Raw genomic sequence first — 6,252 nt, 5'->3', positions numbered from 1 at the left:
TGACTTTCGTTGAAATCGGTCGTCGCTGACTCGTGAACTGCACACTACAACCTCGTTTGTGATGTTGCTTGCTTGTCGTGGATGGACTGAGTCTTGGTCGATGTTGATGGTTGCGGCTCCATATTAATCGGAGATTTCACTGCGGGTCCAGGCAGCGGGTGGATCTTCCGAGAGCCCTTCAAGATTTATAAAACTCAGATTCCAGGTGGTCAACAAACATTAAGTTCTCCCAATCCTAGTATTCTATGTGATGTACATCTAACATGCCAAAAATGCTGGTGAACGATTTGAACCTGACAAAAATACTTGAAATAGATACCAGGAAGGGGAGGGGGGTAAAAGAAAAGTTATATAACATTTTATTATTCAATAATTTATTAAAATACATAAGTTTGTCCAACTCCCTGTGATACAACACCTCAGACATAGCTCATTGTACTCGGCTTGAGTGTGGGCAAAAAGTTACTATTTGAATTTTTGATATCTGTTTTCATTAATGAGAAAGTTGACCCCGAAGTTAGAGTAACTGTTCAGCAGGAATGGCTTTTTAACTCTTCTGTGATTTTTTTTGGCTGGGCTGATTTTGTCACGTTTCATACTTGACAGGCAGGTCGTACCATCACTAATTGGAAAAACAATCCTGACCCACCGCTACCATGGCAACAGCCAAAGTCTTGTAATAGCAGTGCCCAAATGATCATGCCTTTTATTGTGGCTACGTTGCGCACTTGTAAGAGATCACCGGCGCCGACATTGTTACCACTGTCAACGGAATCCCAACGCAGCTTTGAACTTTGAATAAAATGTAAATGCTGCCTCCAATCTAGAAAATACTATCGCAAAACGGTTGGAAATAATACATTTAACGGCTGAATACGTCCTAACAATAAAATAAAGTGACATCTAATGACTGCCATGTTATTTTGCGAACCTCGTATAAGGTGCCCGGTTTTAGTTATAAACAGACGTTAGCTTCACGTTCATGTCCCTTCCATGATAACAGCCGAAAACATATTGCTTGTTTTTTACCGGTTTTCATTGGCAACCGAAGTATTTTTATTTTGTAAACAAATTTTCGTCTGCTATTTTTATTCAGTTCAAATCGTTCAGCAACATTTTTGGCATATTAGGTGTACATCACATGGAATACTACGATTGAGAGAACTTGATGTATGTTGACTGATTTTTATCATAGTACGAAGTACCAGGAAGTTACTCAGTTCCAAATAAAGATTACCAACGTCAAATGAGCAACATTTGACTGGTAATCAAGATTCATGTAATCCATGGTTAACAAGCAACATCACAAGCGAAGTTGTAGCATGCAGTACCAGTAAGTCATCCCGTCAGTGCAGTAGTGCAGTAACACGGCATGTTTGCCATCAGCATTGTATTCAAACGAATCACGTGGTGTGCCGTTCTCGTTCAAACCCGGGATTCGATCAATAGGGGAGTCCCAATTAAAAAAACACATTGCAAATCATGCAAGTTCAACATTTTCAAACCAATATACTAAAACAGAAATGCTCAGAGATGCAAATGAAGGATAGATATTACTTTTCACTATACACATCTCTGTTGATACTATCCCTCACATTTTCTACTCCCAATTACTCCTGCGTAAAATGGACTAGCCTCTTCATGTTGACATTCAGACTAAAATCACGTGACAGGCTGTTAAAATTGGCTGTTGTATACTCTTTCGCCGGTCTGGAAAAGGTGTTTAATTAACTCACATTCAAGCAACAATGCAGATTTCCCAGTGGGAGTGAGACTATTCGACTCTGCCACTAAAAAAATAGGGGTGTTTTTAGCAAAAAACGAATAACCCTGGAATACACACAATATACTGAATTTCGGAACAAATCGTGCATTACTTACAGCAGCAGAATACCACAGAAATATCAGACGAAACATGAAAACACTATATATTGTATTTCAGCTTGAACCCTCTATATTGCAATTCAAGGAATTAACCCCATATGTGCATCCATTTCCCACCTTGGTATCACCCACCCCTGAAAACAAACTCTTAATACCACGCTGAAGCGTTTGGTAAAAACATCTGTTTATACGCACGTAAGTAAATTTGATATATATTTTCAGTCGGTTTCAGTGACAGATTAACCCTTTGGACTTCATAATTTTCACCTCCAAAATTTTATTCTAATATTTATAATTTTTAGAAGAATTTTGTAAAAAAATGGGCATAATGTCCTATTTGCTACAAGTCTTGATCCAAATTTGAAGAAAAAAAATATGAAAACCATTATTCAAGTTTAATTCGGTGAAAGGTGACAATGTTTGTTTTAGCACTCAATGGGTTAATGGGACATTTCGTATCTATGGATGTGAACAATAAAATGTTTGTTTAAAAAAAAAATACTAAATGACGTTCCTTTTAATCGGTCTACGTTCTTTTCGTCTGATGTTTGTTTTTTCATTCGTGACATGCATGGTATTGGTTATAATTAGAAACACGACTGTCACCGTAATTTCAGCGTTTCTCGGTATAAAAACTGGCCTGTGCTGGCAGTAATAACGGTTTAGAAGAAATGGCAACGGGGGGGGGGGGGGTTTAGCTCCGTCACTGGCCAATTCAATCCATTGCATTGTGGGTAATATGCAGCTAGAAGTAAAGCGTATGTGTACACGTTTCTGGTCCACAATGACACCCTTTGTCGTGATTAGAAGCCGTCTGTCACATGGCTTGGTTTAATCAACGTCCATCGATCCATAGAGGGACTGTGGTTTAATCAAAAGAAGACAAACCTAGCGAATGATCCAATGTGCGTCTGAACGTTTCATTATTAGTTATCGTATACTGTGATTTTTGGAGTGTTTTTTCATCGGATAATGTCACGCTGGATCGTCGAATTTCAATCAGATTTCGTGGATGTATTGCAATGTCCTGAAAGATAGTGAATGAAAGTATTAATTATATATTAAAGTTAGATGGAATACAACAGTTCTTTTTTAAACATTCAAAACAAACACAGTCATATGGTAGTCTGTACTGCACGAAAGAGAAAGTAACCCTTCAGGGAGCCCAGGAACAATGATCAACTGTACGCCCTATGAGCCGGGAGGGGGTATCGGCTGGTATCTAGTGTAAGAAATAGACAAGGGACGAAGGCTCCAGCGAGCTCACATTTTTTAAACTGGAAAAAAAAACGAATAGAATGAAACATACAATCTATAAAAATACCAGGTTGAAGAATATTAGTTGCTCTTTCGAATTTAGCCAAAGCCTTACCTACATTTTACCTATATCTGCAGAATAAATCAGGAAAACTACACAAATTGACTCCATTTATGAATAATTAACGGTTGGTCCGAACGCACGGCACAGTTGGAGGCGAAGAACCAATCACAAGACTGGTTACTAACCAGTTTAGCAAGGCTAACCGAGTCGTAACCTCGATGTGGTTCGTAACCAGTCTTGTGATTAGTTGTTGACAAATGCAACAGGCCCGTTCCTGGGCTCCCTGTGGTAACTTAAGCGTCACGATGGTCTGATCAAATCGGGGATCAAATAAATATATCACCTCGATTTTGAGTGTTGAACCTCAATGGTGATAGTGGTGAATGATTTCAGACGTTTTGCATAGTAACTTTAAACATCAACTGCATAAATTTTCATCGACACTAATATGAAATAATCACGAATTTTTTTAATGAAATGGCGGCACGTCAAATTATAGATAATTGTAGTCTTAAAACACGAATCATTTGCCATTACATTCCTTTCGCTGTTAATTCAGAATAAGAAAAATTTCCATAAAAAGATGATACGCACTTATTTTTGTTTACACACGTGACACTCATCATAATGACATCATGTTCCCACTATTGGTTCTCACGACGTTGAAGTATTTTTTAGGATCAATAACTTATGTAGACAATATAAACATGTATTGCAGGGATTTCATAAACACATTGTTTGCTAATTGTATTCAGTAGTGGCAACTTTGCAGTGTTTTAACCGTGAGACACATCCCTGGTAATCACATATTTACTCTGCTACGCCTTAGAATTTTATTGTAGAGTTTGTATGATTTTGTAAGAGAAGGAGAGAGGGAGACAGCGAGGTGTTACCTCAGCTGACTGTTTGGATGAATAAAGCTGGATTATCTTGCAATGAACTAATGTGTATTCCTTTGGGTCGAACCTGGTATCGAAATTGTCATCTAACTGTAAGGCCGTCGCTGATTGGCTGCTGAGCTGGAATGACAATTTTTGGTTTCAAATACCCCAGGGAAGTGTGTTATGTTCTTCGTGTAATTAAGCGTTCGTTTTCCACACAAAAACGACGAATTCGGCCGAATTTTGTTATCGGTTGGCTTAATATTACCTAAACGGATCGTATTTCTGTGAAAGATTGGCATTTTTGTCCTGATTTGTAGGAATCTGAAAAACGCGTTTCACAACTTGTCTTTTATTTAGTTTTATGCCGCATTCAAGATGGCGGCCCCCATATAGTAAATATCGCATTTATTTTATTATCACGCGTACGCCAGCTGACTGTGGCTATGCTACATTATTTCCAGCGTTTATGCACAAACAGCGAGTCGGTTTTGTTTGATGATATGGTTCAGGTAATCTTTTGATGTCCCAAAGATAAGTTTTTATCCCATTAGTCACTAGTATCTACTGCGTGATCGAAGCGCAAACGAATACGGGTTACTTGTAAGCTATTTGTAGTTGTTTACTCAAAATACCGATAACACCGAACAATGCAACTATTAAATTAGTAATAACTTACTCGTACATGTATGTCAATTAATTAAATATGGGCTGGGTGACCTACTTTATAGCATATGTATACCCCCTCCCCCACATACTAGTACACGAGTTATGTAAACTCAACGTGATCATAGCGGCGAGGGTGAAATTAAAATATTATTATGGCCATAATTCGGATTTGGTTTCAAATCTGTGTTTCTAGCGAATATTGTGTGGCTAACCTTTGCTTTAAAGTAAAAACACGCAACAACCACCGTTTCCATGCAACCACGGTAAACATTCCCAATGTACGCCGATAACGGTGTAAATACCACGATAGTGTGTTTTAGCGTAAAGTATCCAAGGTCGTTTCACGTGTTATAAACTCAGCACGATGTTTAAATCTCGGACTCCCTTCCGTCCAGTAACCTTGTATAACAACGCGGAACGACGACAAAATTATATATAAATGCTCGGTAACTCTCGTAAGCCGGTACGTTTTGTTTACACTCGATCGTTATGGCCCGATTTCTCGCATTCGCGCATCGCCGTAAGTGCATATATCGCTCACACGAACCCATCATTACGATCTAAAAATGCAACTTTAAGGTAGAAGCATACTCAACATTTTCGGGAAAGTTAGTTATAAATAGCCTTGGTTTATCTTTTGAATTCACGAAGTTATTGCTCCATGGCACAATGGAATAGCATTCTAGTGTGTGTTACAGTGGTGTATTTTGAGAAACTTGTCCTAATATTTTTTAAAAATTGCTATTTTTAGTAGATTTCCATAGAGCACAATGTTGAAGAAAAATTGTATTTTTTAAACTTTTTAAAACGAAGATTTTTTAAATAATTATTATAAAGGACAACAAAAAGTATTTAATCAGTCATAATATACAATTTATCCAGCCTACAATTCGAGATACAGCACGATATCTCTGCCATGGAAACCTATGGTAAAAGCGTTATAACACTGACAAAATGGCCGCCATCTACTAAAATACAACCATTATATCTTGAAAATTGGGTTGGTGGCCCGAACTTTTTGTTAACATCATCATCCTTATATTGACCGAAACTACAATTTATTAAATAATGATGAATACATTCTGGATATTTGCATTCATGAATAGGCTTATACCTTAAGTATATTTACTTCTGCTTTGTGAAAGAAAAACAGTTATTAAGGCTAAATATTAATTTATATTTCACTGCATTTTGCCATTACGCTGGTATTTGCACCGTGAGCCGTAAAAATAAGTCACGTGCACAACGTATAAATATATCTCGACTAATCTCAAATGAACTGGTAAATAAAATGCTCTACTGGACTGTGGCCAACATCTGTACATTACTACGTGTTCCTGTATTTTTTTATTTTGAATGACTTCGACCGTTTGAGAATAACCACAACGCATTATATATTCATATGGTTAATTTGAATATTGTTATACGTCACGGTGTAATAATTCTCTGCGTTATGTCTTTACGAGAGTGTGCCATGCAACTAAAATTGATTTTCCA

This window comes from Saccoglossus kowalevskii, chromosome 7, assembly GCF_978046115.1.
Source record: "Saccoglossus kowalevskii chromosome 7, keSacKowa6.1, whole genome shotgun sequence".
NCBI classification, from domain to species: domain Eukaryota; kingdom Metazoa; phylum Hemichordata; class Enteropneusta; family Harrimaniidae; genus Saccoglossus; species Saccoglossus kowalevskii.
Note: the sequence above shows the minus strand (reverse complement) of the source record.